This window comes from Haemaphysalis longicornis, unplaced genomic scaffold (assembly GCF_048455015.1).
Source record: "Haemaphysalis longicornis isolate Haplotype H1 unplaced genomic scaffold, Haemaphysalis longicornis Haplotype H1 scaffold_1, whole genome shotgun sequence".
NCBI lineage: Eukaryota > Metazoa > Arthropoda > Arachnida > Ixodida > Ixodidae > Haemaphysalis > Haemaphysalis longicornis.
Genome location: NW_027526203.1, coordinates 481,481,089 through 481,506,563, shown reverse-complemented (window position 1 = coordinate 481,506,563; position 25,475 = coordinate 481,481,089).

Genomic DNA, 25,475 nt, shown 5'->3' with positions numbered 1-25,475 from the left:
GCCGAGAAGCTGCTCGTTGGGACGTCCAGAACGTTGAGGCACCGGACATTTAGTTGGATGCAGTCGTAAAGCCTGCCCAGCTCCTTCTACTCCGAGAGAGACGTCACGCGCTGTAGCTCATGTAGGTTTCTAAAATGCCGCGGCTCTTATCACCGAACCTGTCCTTGAGCAGCTGGACAGCACTCTCATAGCACGCCTTCGTTGTTGGCAGTCCAGCGATGGCAGCTGCTGCTTCACCTTCCAGGTACTTGCGGAGGTAGTGGAACTTGTCAATTGTGGTGAGAGCTTGATTGGTGTGAACTGCGCCGCTGAACTGCTCCCTAAACGACGTCCATTTACGCACGTCCCCATGAAAGGGCTTGATGGTGAGCATTAAACAGACGAGGTCCTGAGGTATGGGACGGAGCTGTCGTTGGGGCAAGTGGCGTATTTATCGCTGCCGAGGCGGCAGACTGCGCGTGCTGCCGACGCTGAGGTCCTCGAGTCCGCACTTAAGACGAGTCAGAGCCTCGAGCGTCTGGTCGTTGTAGTGCGCTGCCGACTCGTAATCCCTTTCCAGCTCTTTGGCAGCAGCGGCAGCACACTGGGCAACTGACCGAGATTATCATCTAATTTACTGCAGTCACTTCGTCCGGCGCCCGATCGTCCCAGCTTGCTTCTCGAAGTGCTGCTTCATCGCCGGATGCCCTGACTGCTGCCACGGTCCACCTTCCTCGTGGCGCCTTCGGAGACTGTGCAGCTGTACCCACGGCTGCGTTTTCGGTGACATCACCACTGGGCAGCACCGGCATCGTCGAGCAACGCTATAGAGGACCGGCACTGTCGACGGGGTGCCATTGGCAGCAGCGGCAGCACACTAAAAACTGACCGAGATTATCATCTAATTTACTGCAGGTTGGTTTCCACGCCATTTGCGATTCTTTCGTTTCTCATTTGCTGTCGCTGCTGCCGATGTTCGCATTTTCAGCCGGTCTAAGTGTCTTCGAACTGTGTCCAAAATGCCAACGACCGCTGAACTAGCAAAAAGAGCAGAAGAACTCGAGGAGAATCTGAAAACTGATACTTTGGTGTACTCGGTGTTCGCAAATATTTTGTTAAGGCTTCATGATTCTGGTTTCGAGGCTTGTCGCTAGCGCAAAATTCACGGAAAAACTTGTTGAGGAACTAAGGCACGACAAACCTGCCTTGACGTCAGAAAACAAATCACTGAAGTTTGAGAACCGCATGATGTCTAAGAAAATAGCAGAAATGGAACAATATTCATGGCTCAACAACTTCGAGATCAGAGGTGTACCGTGTACACAAGGGGAGGACTGTGTCGCGATCTTGCAAACGGTGGGTGAAAAGATCGGATGCCCGGGTGTCACCATCTCACCTCGACGTCGTTCACCGTGTTCCTGCTGTGATGGAATACAACAAAGACCTTCTCGTTCGATTCTGTTCAAGGGATAAGAAGTCGGAATTCATTAATAAGGCCGGAAAGGTGAAGCTCTGCCTAAGCGACATCAGCATAACATAGACACCTGAGAGTCATGTGCATGTAAATGAACATTTGACCCCTGCGAACAAAACTCTTTTTTCTAAGGCTCTGTTTCTAACGAAAGAGAAAAATTTGATGTTTTTGTGGACAGCAAACTGCCAATTCAAAGCACGCAAGACCACCGACAGTAAAGTATACAGGATACGCGATGAGGCTCATCTGGCTAAAATAGACAACTGGCTCCCATTGTACATAATGCGCATGCGCCATCCTTGCCTTACTCGTCGTCTCTTCGTGCGCATTCTTCCAACACCACAACATCCCCACATGCAAGCTGTGCGCTACCATTGGCCATGTTGGAAAGCACTGCCGCAACCAGTTCAGGCGTTGCGGGTACTGCGCTGAGCTGTGGTCCCTCTTGGCTGCCCACATTGAAACTCTTTGTGCACCTCCGCCAAGCCCACCACCGTCGGGGGACCGTGGAACACCCCCTTCCTCCGTGGACTGATAACTCCGCGGCTCGGACTTGAGCTGCCTAATAAAGTTTCATCTCTCTCTCTCCTCTACCGGGGGACCACTGAGCCCCCTCTGTGTCCCTCCTGCTGGTCAGCTGGCATGGAAGCCCCACACAATGTGCTCACACCAGGGTGTCCCATTCGGCAGCAATGGATGGCATAAGAGGAGGCACGCTGGAACTAAAACAGCCCAACCAAGCCCCAACACCAATACACATAACACAAGCGAAGCTCACAGGCAGCACCATGCCTCTATTCCCGAAAATGACCCGGTCCTCTAACCCTCAACACATCTGGCAGTGGAACTGCCATGGTTTCCGAACTAAAAGAGCCAACCTGCAAGCTCACATCGCAGCCATACCCAACCCCCCCATCCTCCTGGCACTACAGGAAACGTACCACCCACCCAAGCTAAAAGACTATGCCTCTCATTTCCCGCCAAACTTTCCCCAGATAGCCACCCTCCTACAACGAAATATTGCCACCAAGCATCAAACTTGCGCCTCACCAATCCCGCACATACTCACTACTCTCCACCTTCCCAAATCCTCTGTCACACGCCTGCACGTTCTCAACATCTACAGCCCCCTTAAATCCAAACACATCTCTTTCAAATAAATCTTTCACCAAGCCCTTTCTCTCGCTAAACGTGACCCTTTCATAATTGTAGGCGACTTCAACGCCCCCAGTGTGGAGTGGGGTTACTCTCACACGACTCGCAAAGGTCGTTTACTATCTGAACTTGTCCACTCCCTTCAACAAACCCTCCACACCGACCCTTCATCCCCCACACGCATTGGCAACAGTGCCCAGCGCGACACCACTCCCGACCTCACCTTTAGCACTGGAAAACTCACCCATCATACCTCCAGGACACCAGACACACTCGGCAGCGATCATTATATTATAAGCACGTCTCTTACCCCTAAGGGCATAACCACAACGCCCCCCTCCCACCACGAACATGCACAGATTGGGATCTCTTCCATACTGAATGCCCCCTCCCGCCAACTACCACCTGCGACTCTGACCTAGAACAATGGACGACCCACCTTCTCTCAGCTAAACAAGTTGCAACGAAAACCATCGACCTTGCTCCTCCAGTGCAATATGTAGACACGCACCTCCATAACCTTTTGGAGGCTTACACCAGCATAGAAGAGCGCTGGCGGAAACATAAACACCGACGCATCCTTCGCCTCAAACTACAAACCCTCCGTACAAAGATCGAAGCACACGCACTCACCTTAGCCAGGAATCAATGGAATACCATTTGCGACGAAATGTGAGGCCAGCTCTCCACTAAGAAAGTTTGGCACATCCTCCGTGCCTTACTCGACCCGCGCTCTACTCAGACCCAATCTCGGAACCAAACCACTCAACTGATAGCGGACACTCAACTCTCACCCACTACCCTATGCGACAGCCTAAGCTTCATTTACATCCCACCGCCCTCACCACACCCTATTGGGTCTCCGCAATACACTGGCAACCCCAATCCACAGCTCGATGCCCCTATCCCGTTTGCAGAGCTTCATGACATGACAACATCACTAACGCCCTCTTACGACACCTAGATGAGGAGGACCTCGAACACCTTGTGCAACTCTTTAACCAACACTGGCTTAACCCCACCCTCCCCTCCACCTGAAAACACTCCAACATCACCCTCATCCCCAAACCTGGCAGACCCCCCTCCATACACAACCTCCGCCCTATCTCCCTCACCTCCTGCCTTGCAAACCTCTCGAACACGTCCTGAGAAATCGTATTAATGCACACCTTGAACACACTCAAGTCTACCCCCCTAACATGATCGGCTTTCGACCTAACCTATCCACTCAAGACGCCCGTATACAGTACCATCATGATTTCCACCAATACCCCCCGCAACAGGACCACACCTCTATTCTCTCACTGGACGTTCAAAAAGCCTATCATAGCATACTTAGGCAGTTTCATCCCAAAACCTAGGCCTACACTTCTATCACTATATCTATAACTTTCTTACACAAAGTACTGCTACCATCCGCTTTGGCCATATCCAGTCTGATCTTTTCCACATGCCAGACGGCGGAACGCCACAAGGACCGGTCCTCTCACCCATGCTCTTTAACCTCACCCTAATCCCACTTGCCCGCTCTCTCCTCACCATACCCACACTACGCAGCACACTGTACGCAGATGACATTGCCCGGTCGGTTCACTCTGGCTCCAACCAACACAATGAAACCACACTCCAACACGGCCTCAACTAAGTCTTAGACGACATCGAACCTTTAACGCTCCAGTGCTCTCCACAAAAATCTGCTCTCCTAACTTTCACGCCCCCTCGCAGCAAGCCCCCTCCAATCCCCGCCATCCAACCTTTTATACACTCTGACCCAATACCCTACACACAGCAACTTAGAGTCTTAGGCCTCACCCTAACACACAACACATAACGCGCACTCACTCACCCTCCAGCGCGTAAAGAAATACGTTACCCAAACTACGCATCTCATTAGACGGATCGCCAGCAAACACCACGGCATCACGGAACAGGACCGCCTCCGTCTCGTACACAGTGTTCTACTCAACCGTATCTTGTACCACCTACCATACCTTAACCATACATCTACCCAACTCGACTCACTTGATGCCCCCCTCCGGAAGACGTTTAGGCATGCACTCCTGCTTCCCCCATACGCACCAACGCATCGCTTACTCGACCTGGGCATACACAACACCATACGGGAGCACCTAGGCGCCCACCGCGTCTCCCAACTCACGCGCCTCGCATCCTCCCCTACAGGGCACTACATTCTCAACTCTATAAACGTACTACCACCCACCATCCCAATCCCCCCATTCCCCATTCCACCTCCCATCCGTAACAGCATCCGAATCCGTCCAATTCCTCGCCACATGCACCCAACTTTCCATGCAGCCCGTCGATTAGCACGAGCCAACGCCCACGCCAAACTATACCCACCATCACCATGCACACTATACACTGATGCCACCCCCTACCCTCACAAATCTGCACACTGTGTAGCTGCCGTTGGCCAACACACATCACCAAACGTCACAGAGGCTACCATCCTAGCTAGTAACACAACCACGCCGGAAGAGGCAGCCATTGCCCTCGCTCTCACCCTGCGCCCCACCCCCCCAATTTGTCCTCTCTGACTGTCAGCAGACCATCCGCAATTTTATTCGCGGTAACATCTCTCCCATGGCATTAAAAAGTCTCTCAAAAAATCCTCCATCCGAGATTGTGACCCTGCTGTGGACACCAGCCCACACAGGCGTAGGCGCTAATGAAGTGATGCACGTACGCGCTCGCGAACTAATTCATCGGGTCGCCATTTTCCCTACGCCTACACGCGATGCCCCTGCAGGCAATCCAACCTCCCTCCTGCAATACAGGGATATTGCCCTGCACTATCCCTGTAAGGACACACAGACAGCGCCCTGTCTGTGGGCCCTTTCTGTAGTCCTGTTTCTAGCGCTGTTTTATAAGTCAGTTATGTACCAATTGGCCCGCCTTCAATCTGTGTGGCTCACATCATTTTGTTACGTGATTTTGATGAATGAAAGCAAAATAAACTTTTTTTTCGACCTTTGACGCCAGCTTGAGACATTTATTGCAGCATATGAAATTCACGAGGAGAGCTAACTGCACCGCTGAGCACAAGGTCGTGGTTCGATTCCCGGTCGCGGCGGCCGCTTTCCTGATGGAGGCGAAAAGCAAAAACGGCCGTGTGTACGAGATTTCGGCCTGAGGTGGTCACAATTATTCCGGACCCTCCAGTACGGCGCGCCTCATTGCCTGCGTTGCGTCGGCGCGTTAAACCCTACAATCAATCAACGAGGACATTTACGCACTTTTTTCTGGCGTAGGGATTTCCACAACACTAGACTGGTCGGCTGCCGAACGTGTCCTTCTATTATTATCGTTATCATTTTTCTTTACATCTTTTCTTTCGGTTGATCGCCCAGGCCAGAGGACACTTGGGGGAACCTTCATTCCTACTCCAGTGCATGCAACTCCTCGAATTAGTTATACAGGCCTCAGTTATACAATTAGTTACACTGGCCTTGGACTCAGTTTTGCTGAGTCCAAGGCCGCAACACATTCTCTAAGTCCTTCTTTAGTTAGCTAGAGCCAAAGGCTGCGTGGTGCTAAAGTGTGAACGATCTCCCAATTGTAAAAGAAAAAAAAAAACAAGACGCAGATTACTATACGATCAAATGCACTACCCCAGTATACACTAACGAGAGAGAAAAGAATTCTCCCTGCGCATTGGTTCTCATCGAGACACCCATACAAAGGTCGCGCATACTCTAACCACAGCCTGAACTTTCAGTCGTGCGCAGTGGATGATACCTGACGCACGTGAGTAAGCTTTTCAGCAAGGGCGACATTGCATACCTGCGCACACGCAAACACAGGAAGTTCTGAACCTATCCGTGCTTTCAAGGCGCGCTTGACATGCCTTAGTGCTGGCGACCTGTGCGGCCCGTGATCCGTATTTGGTGCAAAGGCAGGACAATGTACTCAAGCGGTAATTCTTCCAACTGATACCACCAGATCCGGAGGTTCTGTTCGTCATTAACAAAATTATAGATCTAACCGTGCTCACGACCGCTCCATACGCGTGTTAACTGCTTAAGGAATATAATGTCTTCTTCAACCATACTTTTGTCAGCACAAAAATAGAACATGTCGTCGTCACGTTAGCATTAACACATTCACACTTAAACAATAATAAAGCATCACAACTCGTAAAGACATGCTGACCATGCAAATACTGTAATAACTACCGGGAGAACTGCCCCTGTGGGAATTAGTAGGATGATTGCACTGCACGAGATATGCCACTAAGCCACTATCCCTCGACCGTGGTTACGTGTTTTGCGTATTTTAGCCGTTCTTAACACGTGTAATAACATCAGCTTAATGGTGGGTTGATTGGTAACTTGATAATCACCCGATAAAACGTTGAGGAATTAGAAGAATGGAATTGAACTGCCCGGCCATTCCCGGAGTGGGAATGGGCGATGTTCTGGCATTCCGAGGAATTGAAAGGAATGGAATTTAGGAAACTTGCAATTCCCCGGAATGGAATTGGAATGGAATGGGGACGCCCATTCCGCAACACTGCTCCAGTGTCCTTGCGCATATTTCTCTTACTGACCAATTAAAAAAGGCTATCGACAGCGGTTACTATGCGGGCAGCGTTTTAATCGACCTAACTAAAGCTTTCGATACGATCAGTCATCATTCTTTTTAATAAACTTGAAGTACTTGATATAACTGGACCACCATTACTATAAACTGCGTAGCTATCGCCGTAACCGTACACAGAAGGTGGTAATTTCTAATGTGTATTCCTCAACCAAATTAACTAACATTAACGTACACCAGGGTCCCCTTCTGGGGCCCCTTTTGTTTTTACTCTATATTACTGTTTTGCCGAATTGCCTCTCTTCATCCAGTCGTGTATTATACGCAGACGACACCACAATTTTTAACTCCGGTGATAGCGTTACGTCCTTAACTGAAAAACTAAATTCTGACCTTTCACAACTGGCTCAATGGTCAGTAAGAACATGTTACTTATTAATACGTCTAAGACAAATATTTTCGTCTTCACTTCACCGCAGAAACCTTAACTTCTAGCCCCCCCCCCCCCCCCCCCCCCGCCCCACCTCCGTTAAACTTGCTCTCTCTCAATGACATCCCTGTAAGCGACCGCTGTAGATTGCTAGGCGTTGAGCACGACAGTAACTTGAAATACCACCGACACATTGCATATATTAGGAAAAAAATGATGTATGGGGTTTGGGGTTAGAATCCTTATTAAATCTCGCCTTCAATTCAATCCCTCAACACTGATGTCACTGTACTTTTCTTTTGTTCATTCACACATTTCTTACTGCATTATTAGATGGGGTAACACATACACCAACCATCTTACTTCCGTTCAGACAATTCAAAAGCAAGCAATAAGAATTGCCACGTCAAGCGCATTTCTCACTAATGCTACGTCATTACTTCACGAAAACAATATATTAACTGTTACCGAACTTGTTAAATATAACCTTGGTATTTATATGTATAGAATAACAAACAATCAGCTTCTCCACTTAACTTAGATTCTTTCAAATAGCAATGTCACAAGGTTTGCCCTAAGCAATAATTTTCTCTTGCCTAAAGTTCGCACTAATTACGGCAAGCAAACCTTTTCTGGAATTTCTTTTTGGAATAGTTTACCTCTTCACATTAAAGCATCCCGTTCCCTGAATGTAATTATTAAATCGAAGTTTAAAATCATATCATCTCAACTAGCTAGCCTGTTTTTCTGTTTCTCAATTTTTTATAGTTCATTGTGAGTTGTGTTCTGTAATCACTTGTTTTTGTTATAAGCGTGTTCTTGGTTGTCAATTGTTTCTGTGAGATTACAAGCGTATATTCATACTTTATTTGTCTCAATTGCAATTTACTCAAGTTCTGTCTCTGCTATGTACATTACAATTATTCCCACTTCTACATTGTACAAGAGGTCGCCTTACAGTCTCTGACTATGGGACCTCTTTCTGTTATTCTTGCACATGTTATCTGTATTTCGCACAAATAAACCTTTTCTGATTCCTGATTTCTGATAGGAATCGCTTCCTCGATCTGAGCGCCGGTGTTTCAAAGCTCCTCGCGGCTGTCGCCGAGCTTGTCTACCACCTTCCTGATCGATGTTCGGCCAGAAAAGCCGCTCTCAATGAGTGCTGTCGCCTCCGTCAGGACTTCGGTTACTTAGGATCGCCTCGCAGCTCGTTTCCCTTTCAGCCGCTCCATCATTGCATAAAATTCAAATATATAAATAAATTAATTAATTAAATTACCGTTCTCACGCGCGCACCAGGACATGTATTTTACTTAAATAGTTACACAACCCACTTTGGGAGCAGCTAGATCATCAATACACAAGAAAAAATTTTGTCAGCGCACTCTGAACGTATATAGTTTTTATATCTGTCCGGTCAAGCTTTCACTACTTGTTACTTTCTTCTATTTAATGAGTTATTCCACAGGACATAACAATAAAAAAAATAATGTGCTAATATTAACGTAAATTGCGACATTTTCAATCCCAACATGTTTACTTACGTTGGTACGTATTCAGGAGTACTTGAACAAGGGAGTGCACAGCGAAATGGCGACGAATTCCTTGAGTCCGAAGTGAACCGACTAAGACGTGAGCATGTGCCTTCAGAGCCTATCCGCTCAAACACAACACCTTGGCGCAAGTACACGTGCAAGCCTCTTTGCAATAAACTTCAGTTCCATTCCACTCAATGAGAGTGGATGACCAGCAGAGCTGTTTGTGGGTTGCTGGTTGACCGCAAACTTGCGCTCAAGCCGCGCTATCGTGGCTGGGAGGAAGCGTTGCCCGGGATTATAGCCACGCCGGCGTCTTGCGCTTTTCGCCTCGCGGTATTCGAGGTCCCGACGGGCGTCACGCTTACGATTGGGGTCCGCGGCCCCATCGCCGTCAGCGGTGTCCTTCCGCGACGTTCGCGACCATTGCCGCCTCTCTTTTTATGAGTACCCTTCACCATGCAACACTCACTGTGGGGAAGCCAGCTTGCAGGGAAAAAAATCTTTCATTCAACTCCCTATTATAGGCTTCCTTTCTTAGCACAAACGCGTCGCACAGAAGACATTTTTTTAGGGGCAATATGCACCACTTTATACGAAAATATGAAGCGCCGGAGGGGTGCAGGTGACCGAAGGAAGAGAGGGTGTGTCGACGTGAGGAGGCGCACAGTGGATTTTGTAGGTCTATGCAGGCAAAAAAAAAAGAGACGAGGCAGTAAGCCCAAAGCAGCTACGCTGTGAAAAATTGTGAGGTACAGAGAATCGCACTCAGATTCGATGCGCCGGGTGCCAGCCGGGGATCGTGTGCCGGAAAAGAAAACCAACATGTGTCGAAGGAGGATCGGACGAAGGCTGTGAGAAGGGTCGACGCTGCCTGCACCGGGAAAGCGAAGCAGCAGCGCCAAAGGAGGACAAGCCGCTGCCACATGTGCAATACGAGATGCCTTGAGAGGTGAGGTACCCAAGGGGGCGATGGAGAGTAGTAGCAGTAAAACGTTTATCGAAACGGGAGACCGATGGTGTAAACAGGGGTAGGGAAAGGGGAGAGGGCAGGTAATGCACTGGGGCAATGGTATAGTTCTTGGATTTAACTACTTCTTGTTCACGCTGATCAGGGTTCTTTTCAGTCCCATTCGTGAAATGAGTCCATAACAACTGGTGAGCCAGGCAAAATAGTCAATCGCGAGTGGGACCGGTGAAATCTCCGCTCAGACAACTCGTGCCAGACCGCCCTTTACAGGATACAATGCTATTTGGTGGAGTAACTCTGTGCGAAGCTGGTGCGGGTCAGGGTGCAGTTCTGGTGCCGTGAATGTTATGTGGTTGACAAAAGTTGGACATGACCACACCAGATGAGTGAGGTTTGCTGGGGTACTTGTGTGACAGTATGGACACTTTGTGGGGCAAGTGGGGAGTGTACCATTTGCGATGCATTTCAGGTGTGTAGGCCACGTCTGTGATAAATTTGTTTGTAAAGATTTCACTGGGGCGGGGTAGCGGTGATAGAGCGCTCAAATGTCCCGATGGAATTTTTTTTTCGGCTGCTCTCGTCGTTTGTGATAGACTCGTTTGGCCTTGCAGGTGTGTGACGAGTACGAACGGGACTCGAGAGAAAGGGCAAGATAATGAGTATATCTACAGCGTTACGAGAAAGAGGAAAAACGGTACCACGGTACCATAGCGAACAAAAAAAAAACGAGTCAAATATCCCTAACTCGAGTTCAAGTGCGGGGAAAACCAAACGTTCTCAAGCCGATGCTAGGCGAAGACGAAGGCGGGTCGTCGTTATTCCCGGTTGCGGTAGGGCGTTGACCGTCTATCGCCAGCTCTGCCAGAGCGAGATGGCAGAAGCACCATGGTCCACAATTTTGCGCAATTTTGCGGCGAATCCTCACAATCACCCCCCCCCCCCCCCCCTTTCAAGTGGTTGTTGCGCTCAAGCCTGCTCATACTGTTCGGAGGTCGCCCGTGGGCCATGATGCGCAGTGTTTAGTATGTTTCACAACGCGCACACACACGGGATGCTCAAATTAACGGGTGCAAAAAAACAAAAACAAGCATCCGTTGATAAAATCAAAGGCAATTATGAACTCCAAGCAACAATCAGAATAACTCTGACCACAAGAAACAAAAAATTCACTATGGCATGACGAAAAGCAAAGACAAGGCCAGTACATGCCACTAGAATATATACAGACATAGAGCAGATAGCCTCATGCGTTAACCGCCGCCCTCTGGTATATGCAACGAGATGAGCAAGTCCTTTCTCCCACTGCAGGAATACACTGCCGATCGGTGCGGTAAAAGGCCGGTTCGAAGGATAAAAGGTTCGCCGGTTCACAACATAAGTTTGACGTAAAGAAGGTTCATAAGGCTGTTGCCCTTCCTCATCCTCTGATTGGAGTGCGATAGAAGCTTGTCGACGTATTTGTTCAGCCGGAATTCTGGGTTCATACTTCTTTAGCATGTTGATGTGTAACAAGCTGCTTCGCGTGTCCAAGTCAATAAGGTAATCGAGCTGATACGGTAGTCCATATTAAGGTAGCAAACACGCCCGTGTGTTCGAGATTTCGGCGCAAGTTAAAGGTCCCCAGGTGGTCAAAATTAATACGGAGCCCCCCACTACAGCGCGCCTCATCGCCTGAGTAGCGTCCGCGCGTTAAACCCGCAATCGGTCAAGCTACAGGGCTCAATTACAACACGAACCAGGAAATTAGTATACAAGACATCACCCCGTTTTCTTAAGTTAACAGTTGCTATTTCAATATAAACACTGCCTTTACCAGTTGTGCGCGAATGCATTTTAGAAAGCGCCACATCTCTAATACAAGTAGGTGTCAAAATACGCAGGAGATGCTTGTGACGCCCACGTGCAGAAAGCACAGAGTACCCGAGAGAGAAAGAGAGAGAGAGAGAGAATAAACATTTAATAGAGCAAACGGTGGTGGTTGAGCCGTCACTCGGTGGGTGCGTTCACCTCAGTCCTGGTACCCTTGGGCCTTGGCAGCAGCCCTGGCACGGGTGACCAGAAAGATCTGGTCAGCGTGACGGGAGCTGGTCAGCAGGCCCTCCCACTGCTCTGGGGAAGGTCTGGGATTGGGGGTAAGCGATGGGGTGTTTTGACAGGCCCACACCATGTGGTAGGTATTAAGAGAGGGGCAGAGTACCCGAGAAGAAATAAAAAAAAGAACCATAGTTGCATTCGCGTATCTGCACGCTACTTGGCGTGCGACCACTGCGAGGAATTCGCATTTACAGCTTCATTGAACAGTCTCTCAAATATCTCAAACATATCGTCCTGTACAATTTGTAGTTTGCGTTTGTGCCACAGTAGGTCCAAGGAAACAAGTTGAAGTGTAGCTTGTTACGCGAAATAGTTTTGCTAACGCAGATAACATGCACGAGCACATGCAACCACGTACGTTCGCATGTAGTTACACGAATAATCTCGCCCAGCTCTATCAGCTTTGAAACGATCTCCATTATCCCAAATAGCTTTTTTTTTACCGCACTACGAATGCGAGGGGAACCATTCGTGCGCGTGGCTATGTTGAGTAATAGAAGGATGAACAACAAGTTAAATAAACGTATAGAGGCTTTCGTGAAAGGTTCCTCATGAGCACTTACGCCCAAAAACATTCAAATGTTCGGTACGCGTTCACATATGAGCGCATTTAAAAAGTCATCAGGTGACATTTTTTTTGAGCCCGTCCAACGTACACTCATCGTATAGTTTCAGCGGTTTCAGGTAGAGCTGCTGCGCGATTGTATTTCCAAAAACCTGCCTCTACAAGCCTGAATTTTCGGCTCTTTAAGCCGTTTATCCTGGGTATTGCAATATACACATGAACATTTCGCCGCACTTCCACGCACACAACGGACATCGAATCCCTTCCTGGCGCTGACAAAGCCCAGGGGAGTTTGCACGGGAGACATTCCCTTCTACAAGCCCCGTGAAGTCGTGTCGCCTGTCTTCTCACAATAAGCTGTCCACCAACTGTTTGGTTGTGCCACATGCCCTCACCGGGATCTAAAGCTGAACAAATTAAATCCACCAAAGCAACCAAAGCCTTGCCGGCGCCGTTGGGACGTTATGCCGTTATTTTATGCTCTTGGGAGCCAGCGGCCCCGCAAAAGTTGCTCCATTGGGTCATGGTTTGAGCCTGTTGGTGATGCATAATGGAACTGAAAGCGCAAATGACACAATCGCAAAGATTGTCCAACTAGGGGTATGCGGTTCATTTGCAAATCTCTGTTGCAGAGTCCTTGCTAAAAACGTTGCGAGCCCAAACGCAGGAATAGCAGCCGGCTTCACTCGAAGCCCGTCCAAAGTATGTAGTTATACCTTACCTGCACAATATTTCCCACAACTTGAAGAACATTTCAGGACGTGCCAATATTAGAGCGGTTTCTTCTGCCCCAGAAAAACTGGGAAAGTTATGCATAGTGAGCAATCCCTGTAGTCAACGTTCTACCCGTTGCGGTAAAAAAAAAAATAAGTGTAAGCCCACAACATGCACAGAAAACGTGGTATACGAAATTCCCCTTTTTTGCGGCAAGCGTTACATTGGGCAGACCGGTCGTTGTATTAAAAGAGCCATGAAGAGAAAATGCAAGTTGGTTTTATTCGAAAGATTTCGTGTTTTATAGTGCCCCCAGCGCTGGTCCGGATACAAACGGTGCTTTATTCACTGAGAAATTAAACAATTTAGGTTAAAATTTTGATTTTCCCGCTCAATCGTGCGTTTTCGTGGTCCCAAATGACATCACAGGAACCGACCGCTCTGCAGCCTAGAGTACCTTCATTCACGCATCCGCCGTAAGGATAGAGAGAAACGTATACGCTGGCGCCGCCATTTTCGGTTGCTCGCTCGTCGCCGAAGCAAGTCATTGTGTCAAAACCGCGCTAAAATTATCGCCGCAACGCGGTTTACTGGAGAAGTTTGAATCATATTGTCTGTTTCGCGTTGCTAGGTCTCGTGTGAAACGAAAAGAATAACGCGTTGAGCCCGTTGGCCCAATTGCGGCGGCACGGGACCGTTCAAAGGTTGTCTCCACCCTGTACAGCGGTGTTGGTTTGTTCCCGCGTTTCTTTATGTTCTGTAACCTAGATGGCGTCACCATACCGTGGCAAGCGTTTGGTTTGTTTTTGCCCGCATTTAAACCTGGCTTGTTTTTGTTCTGAGAGAAAATATTCGTTCCCTGAAACAGTGCTCGCTCGACAAATGGGGTCACGTAAGACACCGTTGCTTGCGTCAATCGGCCAGTGTCGTCTGAGACAACCCCAAGCCCCGTAGTGCTGTGCAGCTAAACCAAGCATGCTGTGCGCAGTACGAACAGCAGAACGCATCAGTACTTCTATGTTTACATGTGCTTTCGTAACTTCCACTGTGTGTCCCATCATTCTTATTGCTTTGTAAAGAATGTGCCCTAAATTTAAGCGCAAATCGCTCGTTCGTCTAGTTTGTAAGCTCTACCTAATTTGCGTCTGCTTCTGCCAGCCTCCGCCAATCGCAGAGCTTAGCTCATGTGACATCATCGGTTCTCTTGCGGGAAATGAGCTGGTGGGTCGCATGACCATTCCCGTTTTTCCTAATTATGTAGCTTATTTCAGCGAAGTTTACGTTAAAAGTGGTGTCAGTATGATTCTAACGAGACAATCTTTTGAATGAACCAAACTTGTGTTTTCTCTTCATGGCTCCTTTAAGGACCGGCTTCGCGAGCACTCTGGCAATGTCAAGAATGGGAGTGGCGGATGGTTGGCGCATCACTGTTCCACGTGTGGCTGCGAACCGCTCTTCGACAAATGCATCATAATCGGCAAGAATAAAGATAGGTTAACCAGAGGAATTATGGAAGCTGAAAAAAAATTAGCGCCAATCCACACTGTGAATGTGGTTGGAAAGCAAAGCTGTAAACGACACCCACAACGATTACTCATGCGACGTCACTTAAATTCCCTCACGTCGCTCTACATATTGTGAAACCAGAGGGAAGTGGAATGCACTTAACCACACCCTCTATTACTGTAAGAGATATTCTTGATAAGGTTAAATTAATGCACGATGCATAAACGGCGGTTGATTGAGTTGTTTGGCGGAACACATGAGCAAAAAAAATTAGCGCCAATCCACACTGTGAATGTGGTTGGAAAGCAAAGCTGTAAACGACACCCACAACGATTACTCATGCGACGTCACTTAAATTCCCTCACGTCGCTTTACATATTGTGAAACCAGAGGGAAGTGGAATGCACTTAACCACACCCTCTATTACTGTAAGAGATATTCTTGGTAAGGTTAAATTAATGCACGATGCATAAACGGTGGTTGATTGAGTTGTTTGGCGGAACACATGAGTAAAAACTCATTTTTTAAGAAATTATAGCTCAAACCCGGTGTTAGACGATCTCACTTCTCAGTCTCTGCCTTCGCGGACGGAGGCGATCAGATCGGCTGCAGAAATGGGGGAGGAGCAAGAGAGGAGGGAGAGCATCAGTAAATACTTAAATTCAGATTTCTGAACGGCACAGAGTGCCGCCCAGGGGAGTGGTTCCTTCTTCACTGTAGCGCATATTCAGTCCGCGCCGACTGTGCTCTGCCCAGCAGCTGAAACTGGGTAGGCAGAGAGGGGCTGGACAGCAGCATCTCACATTGCTCTTGTTCGGTGGTTGACGGAAAGAGAGGAGGGTGCTCAGGGCTAAAGTCGCACACCCCGATTATGTGGCAGAGTGTTCCTACTTCTGAGAAAAATTTACATTCAGTGACGTAGCGATTGGGGTTCATTAAGTGAATGCGCGTCGGGTGTGGGAAGGAGCCGGATTGTACGAGCCGTAGGGTAGTTTGTTTTTCTATGGAGAGGTCAGGGTAAGGTGAAGGTAGGGTCTGTCTCAGAAGGCGATAATGCTGGGTTGTGTCCCTGAACGAGAGAAGCGGGTGACTGTCCTCGTGCAGCTCCATAGGATGGGGGGGAGGAGGTAAAAGTGCAGGCTGGGTGGTCGTATTCGTTGCCTCCTGTGGAAGCGTTTGCGGTTGTCCAGATGAGCTGAATGGAACCATTTCGTGAGTAGTTTTAGCACGCGCAGTGCAGGTCGGGATACCAAAACCGACTGGTTATTCTGGTAGACTCGTTGGGAATCGGTGACCTCCTTACGAACCCCTGTTAGAGTGAGAGCCAAGGCGATGGCTGCCTTTTCTGCTGCCGTCATTTCTTCGGTCTCTAGTGCGGCACCCGCAAGAAGGTTGGTTCTGGAGGTAGCCTCAATGATGGCGTACTGCTAGCCTGGATGTTGGGAGGCGTATGTGTAGATAACGACATGATGCCCACCGAGGCTGGTGTTGAGCCTTTGAGCCCGTGCTTGTCGGCGACCCTCGTCGTGTGAGGGGTTTATATTTCAAAGAAAAGGGAGCATATTTAGTTCTTGTCGCCAAACGTCCAGGAGTATATCAAGCGGATTGGCATTCTGTGCTGCCCAGCTAATCTGGTGAAGGATGCGGCGACCCGCCGCAGTTCTGCTCATTCGGTGCTTCTATACACAAAGATGGCCCTCTAACAGCTTTTCCACCGTCTTGTAGAGCCCCGTGCGAAGCAGCCTTTCGGTAGACGCACTCATGGTAAGACCAGTGGCTTGCTCAACCGCCTTTCTAGTCATTATATAAAGCATCTTAAGTCCTCCTTGCCGTAAAGAAGGCAGGGGGCTGACGTAAGTGATTCGCAAGAGGACAAAGGCTTGAAGTAATCGAAAGGTATCATATTCCTTGCGGCCTCGATTCTTGGTGTTAACTTGCCTGATCATGTGTATGATTTTATTGATAGTGTGAGGCCCTGCAATGATCTGTCACTCTTGGTGTTGGTCTGAAGATGTAGGCGCAAAATCTTGATGCTGGGGCTTGGAGTGATGGCCTGGCCATCAAGGGGTATTTCAATGTGTTCCTTGAGGTGTCGTTTGACGTGAGGGCGGACGACAAGAAGCTGATAATTTTTACGTGTTTACTGGAAGCCACAGGTTTTAGCACACTGGCGTACTAGAAGTGAGGTGCCATGGGTTGGTGTGAGCTTCTTTTAATCGCTATCACGCGGCATTCAGCGAGAATGCAGGGGTTGAACCCGTAGATGTGCTTGCGGAGTACACCCCTTTTCTTCCCTATCTTCGCATGGGCTCGTAGCTAAATCGGAAAGGTAACGGGCTTTTGCTTTGTTACCCGGTTAGTTCCAGGTTCGATTCCTGGCGGTGCAGTAAATTCTTTTATTTGTTCTCGGGAGTTTTCTGGTGACACCAACGGTCGCAAAAGAACCCTTGGGGGGTAGAGGTAGAAAGCTTTGCTTTAAAATAGATAGGTTGCAGTCTCAATGTGTGAGCACCCCATCTGTATCTCCTTCTCAAAAAGAACTATGTTATCTCAGACGATTATAAGTGTTAAGGGTCTGTGCGCATGTGTGGTGGAATGCAAGTGGAAAGCCTGACATGTATAAACTGTGGGTTTTTTTCCAAATATATTTTGTTGGTAGTTGAGCGCTCGTCCTGTTGTCTCCTTTCTTTGTCTGTTTCTCATTTGCGCTTTCAGTTCCCATTGCTCCATTGATAGAACGATCGCTTCTTCTTTCACACATACATTATTGCTTCCAGGAGGCGATGCACACACCCACGCACACTCCTTCAGTCGTCTCGTTCTCCTCGTAAGTGGGATCGCGGGTTTTAGTCTTTTTATTTTTATCTTTCATTTGGGCTGCGCCGCTGGTGTTCAGTTGAAGCCGTTGCGAAATGACAGTGTGTCCACGTAGCGCGGTAGCAGTCCCGCGCTAGTATAAAACAGGTTTAATTGTCATGAATCGCTTTCTTGTTGCCCTTGCGAACAATTTTCTGTTGATTAAAGTACCGCTTGGCTGTTTGTATCACACTGTAACAGCATAGCACCCATTTGTCCTTTCTCTTGCTGATAAAGATACAGCGCTGAATGCCATGCCTCGGGACGTCGTCTGTTCGCGGAATTCAGAAGTTATGCCTTCGTTTTCCCCAAGATGGCGCTGAACCCAGCACATCAGCACCGGCACCATACCAGCGCAAGAGGCCCATAGTAGCGTAAATCGAGGTAAGTGGGTGAACAAAATTTTCAAGAACTAAAAAAAACAAAAAAAATATAAAGACATACGGAAAATGACGAGACGTTTACCACCCTTCATTTGCAAAAAAAATTCAGATTTGGCCCAAGTAACACCTTTAATCGTTATAATAGTATAAATGGGTGTAATTGGTCTGATATAATATAGAAAAACCCAAAAAATCTGGCTTTAAAGAGCTCGCATTCAAGGAAAGTGGCATAAGAATGCTACGCATTAGTAGATAGTTCTCTGAATTTCTGCCGATTTTTTTCTTTGACTTCTCCCATGATAATTAATCATCATCGTCAGAGAAAGTTGTCTTTCCTGCAGGGCGTTTTCACGTTAGATACGTCATCAGTGACAAAACTAAAGCTTGGCTTTAAAACGGTATCTCGTAAATTTAACGCGCAAGGCTAAGCTGATTGGTAGTTGGTACGGTCCAAGAGCAAGCGCATGGACTTCAGATGAATCCCAGCGCTAGGCCCGTTTTGTTTCTTCTCTTCGCTCTTTTGGTTTTGCACAGCCTATATGATCCACATTTCTGGCTTTTGTTCTTGGCTGCACAGCAGGAAAAAGAAAAAACTACGTCTGGGTATAGGTTATGCAACGGGGGCCTAGCGTACCCACGCGCTCTTGCTACCCAGTGCATTGTACATGCATCAAAACCGCCCTGGAGCCAGGTGCCGTCGCAGCGCAGGAAGAAATGAAGCGAGCTTCCAGTGGGCGACTGCGAAGCTGCCTATTAGGCGCAGATGTCTGAGTCTGCACCTGCAGCCTTAACACAAACAGAGCGATTTTTATTCGTTTCCCGTGCCCTCCATGGCTGATGCACCTAAACACCGCGCCAACAACGAGCAGGTAGCGTAGAAAGGTATGACGGGGAGCACAAAACTGGAGCAGGTGCGTCTCGTTAACGAGGCTTTCTAAGCGAAAAGAGCTCTCGTGAATGGTGCGTTTCCCGGAACGGTACATGCGACCCATTTAGCAGTTACTCCACTGAGTATCGTGCAAGCGCTACAAAAAAAAAAAAAGAATTCGCCGGTGTGTGGTTAGCTGCCCCCTTCCTTCGACCGCGTTTCTGTGCCTCCGGTGCTTTGTATGCCCGAGGCCGGTATAGCACAAAAATTGGAGCTGACAGAAGTCGTTTCGTTACAGCTTCACAGGGGGGCTTTCAGACCCATAAAGAAATGCCCGCCTTTCCGGGCTGGCGTTAAATAAACAAACCTAAGTGGTATTGGATTATCGGGGTAACGGATTGAGTTCCCGGTGGCGGCACGACGATAATTAGATAAAGGCCTAATCATCGTGAAAATACAGTGGCCGGGAAAGCTTCATGCGAAACTTAGTCTAATAGAAGAATTCCCCATAGATAAACCGGCAATAGGAAATTTGAAACTAAACTCCCCACCAATTATTCTCTTATCTATGACTGCGCAACTCCAGAAACCACCTTCAGATACGGTGGAGTAGGTGCTTCGTGTGAGTCAAATTTACCGTCAACGCCCCAATATGTGCCTGATTAAATTATTACGGGTATTGTACTGTCAATCGTGATGGAGTTCCTTACAGCGTCAATTTTCTTAGATCCCCACCCTGGCACCCTGCACCATCAGGTATGGGGGTGTCAACACACCCCCATACCAGGTTAGAGTATTCCGAACTAGAGGAAACCCCCCACCAGGCGGGTGCCCAGACATCAGCACCTAAAGCTTGCCTTAATAAAAATGAACTCCACCCCGTTCTCCTTAACGCACGAAAGACTACCGAATGACTCTCGTGATCAATCGCTCAAGAGCCGCTCCTGCAAATTTTATTGGGAAGCTGCAGCCTCGGCCGTGCCGTGGCAATAATTTTGTACTTTGGTCATCAGTCTTGTTTTCGTTCTGTTTTGATTGCCAAAGGAAGGTTTTTAGTAGCACGCAAGTCCTCAGAAAGCTTATACTTGTGCTACGTCGCCGTTTCGGAGGTCGTCCTAAGGCCCTCGAACGCGTTGTCTATCGGGTGGCCCATTGTCTACATACAGAAGCCACTTGTGAGCAAGTACTCAACTGTCGTACGAAAGGTTCTGTGCAGCACAGGTGCAAAAAACGTCACGAGACCGGCAATCATGATACCCACGTTGGAATGCCCCAGAAGCGCCACGTTTTTTCTAAATTGCCTTCCTTCTGGTGATGCAATTTGAGCGGACGGTTTGAGTTACATGTTGGTCATTTCTTCATTGAAACTGTTTTTCAGCATGAGTGGCTGAGGGAACGGCTAAGAAGCACCACTACCTTACACTGCCTGCCGCTACTTTATCGCGCGTAACGTACCGTGTCCTATTTTTGTCTAATGCATTCGCGTGTCTACACTGCCTTCTAGTATGGGGCTCAACAGAAAAACAAATACAGCAAACCTATATATGCTCAAAAAATTGTTTCGCATAATTGAAAACGCACCTTATATTGGTCACAGTACTTCAATATTTAAGAAACATCAGGTATTGATAATTATGAACATGAAAAACAAAACTATTTTGAGCTAATTATAATGAAATTAGGACTGACCCTAATGTGTCTTACAAAAAAATACACGCCAAAAGGACGTGAATCCGAGTTTAGGCAGATAACTTACACAAAACCAAAAAGTCGCACTAACTACGGTCACCAGATACATGAGCTACCACACACCCGACTTCTTAAACAATCACCCTGACATTCCAACTATGATGCGAGTTGCTAAATCTGAACAATAATTAAAAAAGAAACTGCATATGTGCATCCAGGGAAAAACTTGTAATTATTGGTTCCTTCTGAAAAATGAGAGCTGATTATTCTGCTTTCTGTGAAATCTGGTATTGCAATTATTGTTCTTTCGGAAAGCGGAAAGCTGATTTTCTATTTGTATAATTGTGTACATTGTTCTGTTCATTTCAATGCTCTTACGGGGCATGCCAATACCCGCGGAGTCGTGCAAAAACAGAAAGAGGGGGGGGGGGGGGGCGTCACTTTTTCAGGCTTTCTTTGTATTTTAGACCGCTCCCCTCGACAACTGTACTATCTCATTAATCACCATCCATGTAACCCGGCGTCAAAATAAGCCGGGGCACGCGAGCGCGTGGCAAAATGCATTGCCGCGACATCTGACGTTGCACTTCTGGTGTCGAGACATCGATGTGCGCGTGCGCGTCCAACCACGCTCCTTCGCCTGTCTTTTACTTCGCTTCAAACGGTAGCGCTGATCACATTGAGAGCTTGGCGCCAGGGGTCACTTTCTTTGCACAACATGTCTTGGTCGTACACGCTTCAGCGGCCGAGGGTGAGAGTGAAGATGCGTTGCTCGCCCTGCCCTGCTATGACAGATAACTAATCTTGCCCGTCTCGCGGTGACAAAATTGTGTCCCACATATGCTCTCCCACTTCGGTATTTCTAACAGCGACGCTCTTCTTGGGCTGGGCTTGACTACAGATTGTCCTTGTATTGTTTTACGCTGCCTCCGGAGTTCCGAGCAAAGCGTCTGTGTTTACAGGTAAAGCCGACTTTATGAAGATCGGCGGAAGCTTGGTCTTTGTAAGCTTGCCTTCCGGCCCTCGTGTTCCGCAGCGAAGCATGGAAATCTACAGAGGGAGTATGATTAAAGAAAACGGCTTTAACTCATGTTTTATTAAATGTATCCAAAAACAAGTTCTATAAAACTAGGCTGATAGGACGATTTACCGCTATGCCGAGTTTCGTTTACTTGTCGTAATTAGGTAGTGAAGTTGTAAACAATGGAGAATTAGTTTGTTGTCATTATAACGCAATCTACGGAGAGAAATTGCCATGCATTGGAGAAAACGGACGTAACTGCGACTCCGCGCTGTTTCAGTAGATATCAATCACAATCGGTGGAACAAGTTTTTGTATTTTTTTTGTAAAACATGCAATTGGTTGTTAACTAAGAATGAGCACACAAACAGAATACGAACTGAAGCGAGAAATAATATATTTTATGAAGGTGTGATGAGACTTCACCTTGCACAGGTTCTGAAACAATTAAAAAGGGGAAACGGGAGAAGAGTTCGGCGTGGTCCTGGGTTTGACAAAAAATTTACAAAAAATTCAGGGACCTTTCACTCTGTGAAGAATGATGACCATCAAAGCTGCGGTGCCGAGCCTCAACGCGAGCTTTGACTGGGTCCGAGGGGTGCACGAAGCAAAACACGTTTGTTTGTAATTTGCAATTCAGCATAGTTCCTGGTTAATGAACTTTTGATTAACGAGAGTTTTCTTCCGGTGGAAAAACATGGGGCTGTCCGTTTCCCTCCCGTAGAATTCTATATGTACTGACAGCCTGACAGCGGACGAGAATTACACAATATTTACAATTTTTACAAACATGCAATTTTGAAAAATATAAAACCCGGCTTTGTGTTAGATTCGTCTTAGCGGCTAATTGTCATATAATTTGTTTCGGTATGGTGTCAATGAAACAAGCGTTATAGCCACTTTATGTGATGGTATTCCCTCCGAAGATTGACCTGATTAACTGTTCAACAGTCGATGTGGGAGAGCCATCTTACAAAGATCAAGCTTACAACGATCCCATTAATGTCTGCTTCCCCTCCTAACACAAATGAATTGCTGGGAAGACATTTTAAGGAACAGCCATTTGGCGCCCTTCTGTGGGTTCAGCCGCGTCGGCGTCGTCGTGACCGAGCGAACGATGAGAAGACCGACGAGTGAAGGAAAGCAAAGGAGAATGTCGTGAAATTGGGCGGGGAGTAGGTTCGCCGTGGTGACGCGAGCCAGCGCTCTCCGAAAGTGTGCGGTGGGGGAAGGGAAGGGGCAGTATGCTGTGCCCGCACGAGGCGCTCGACGCTTGCAGAAAACGTGAGGGGGGCGTTCACGTGACAATGATGTGCGTTCGCTTAATGCTATGTTTAGACTAAATACGTAACAGCCGTGTCGTGCGCTATGGACGTAAAAAAACGGCGTTTTACACAGTTCGGTTGGCTGAGACGTCAAATGACGTCATTACTCAAAGATATTACAACAATTGCGACAACACTCTGAACCCGGCCTAAGACGCTGTTCTTGTCTACATCTTGTCTACATTCTTGTCTACATTGCTCTATTACCGTAGACGATCTGCTCGATCCTAGCCATAGACAGCTTTCCTGTAAAAAGAAATGCAGTATTTAAAACTAAGATAGCAGTCCCTTTTTCATGTATCCTTTGTCAGAGCAGCGCAGAGCGAGCAACGCATCTTCACCCTCGCCCTCGGCCGCTGAAGCGTGTGCGAGCAAGAGGGGTTTCCCAAAGAAAGTGGCCCCTGGCGCCAAGCGCTGAATGTGACAAGCGTTGCCGTTTGAAGCGAACGAAAAGACAGGCTAGCGAGCATGGTTGGACGCGCACGCGCACATCGGTGTCTCGACACCAGATGTGCAACGTCAGATGTCGCGGCGATGCATTTTGCCACGCGCTCGCGTGCCCCGGCTTATTTTGACGCCGGGTGTACATGCTGTCCATATAAAGAAACATTCAAACTTTCAAACTTCTTTTGGTACTCCTCCACACTCTCCATTGTAATGGTTCTGTTTGTTGTAAATTGCAACTTCGATGCAAACTTCGAGTAATTACAGTGATTACTTTATTGCATCCTGGTGATATTGTTGTAATCTTTTTGGTTGCTGTTAGTACTGAGATTAACAGTCTTTGGAATGATTCACGCCCACATGACTGCAGCCAACCACTTGTGAGCCAGCTTCGAAAAATTTGTTGGTATCGTGGGTGCTGATATGAAGGAACGCGTCATGTCACCCGGAGAGAGGTTTTGTTGTTACGAGGCCAGGTTGCCAAAGATGAAACAGTGGCGAATGGCGATAGAGGGAGCCAATTAATGTTCCGCATTATAACAGACGATAGCTTCAGGAATGAATCTGAAGATATTTACCCAAGGGCTCAAAGGGCTCTACCAACGTGCTGGCTATCTCATAATACCGTCTTAGCGCTCGCGAAACTGCAAGTGAATGAACCAAGGCACAACGAACTACCCCCGGTCTACGCGGTCTACCCGCAGAAAGTATAGGAAACCCCCTACTCACCTTTTCAACGCAATCTGCATGTAGCTCAACATCTGAAGACGAATCATCGAGAAACAACTGAAACGCTTATACTGCGGTCGCTGCGATATCGCCTGTCTTCCCCGCCATGCTCACAACACACGCGCTAGAAATGCGGTTGTTGCAAAACAGCACGCTTTCGCTCCTTGCCTTGTTTGTACCACTATAGTGTGCACAAAATTTGTGGCCCATCGGGAGCAAAAGCCGGCTTATGAAGCAGCAGAACGTCTCCTAAAATGGTCGACAGCGCGAAGAGAATTAAAATGAAGAACATAAACGCTTATTTTCTGAAAATACCAGACTGCAGTTGGTCCTTGGCGGTCGGATGTAGTAGGTTTGTTTCCTCAGTTCAGGAAACCTCTCCGGTGGCGGTTGCCATCGCCCTATCCACCAGATCAGTTGAACAAAAATTACGCAACTTTGGGTCTGGATGGAAATCGAATCCAGGCACTCGAAATGCTCGTCAAGCCTGCATACCCTATAGTAATACTTACCGTACGGCTCTGTCTCGTCCGCATAGTAACCTTGTTCTAAACTATTTCTCCATGCGCACATCGCTGGAAGCCTCTGCCGTGTTCAGGATATCGGAAATTGCCTAAGGGCACGACTGCTCTCAACGGCACCGTCAGTTCTGTCAGACGCCTCGAAATGTTGCACGTAAGAATGGCCACTCGCCAGTCCGCGCCAGGAAAGGTCAACCTTGTTAGCGCTCGTGTCGTCAAAGGATGTCATGCCAGTGCCATTGACGAATAAAGTGCGCATAAAGCTCATCTGGCTTCCATACCATCTCGAGGACGTGCACATGTGTGAGGCGCTTCAAGCATGCTGAAAAGTTCATTCAAATACATTTTGGTGTGCCTCCGTAATGGAGAGCATATGCGCACTGAACTTGTTAAAGGGACACTGAAGACAAAACACAAGTTGCTCTAGATTGATCGATTAGCTCACCTAGAACATGGATACTATTCCACTCGTACGCGCAGCTTTTCTCAAATATGGTAGCAAATAGCGAAAACTGGTATGCGGATGTCACCGCCACTGGCTATACCGCGCCTTGCATATACATAAATATAATTATTTATGATGTATTTAAATAGAATTATAATTATTGAAAGATATCATAACATTATGCCTTCACAAGTTTATGAACCCTGAAC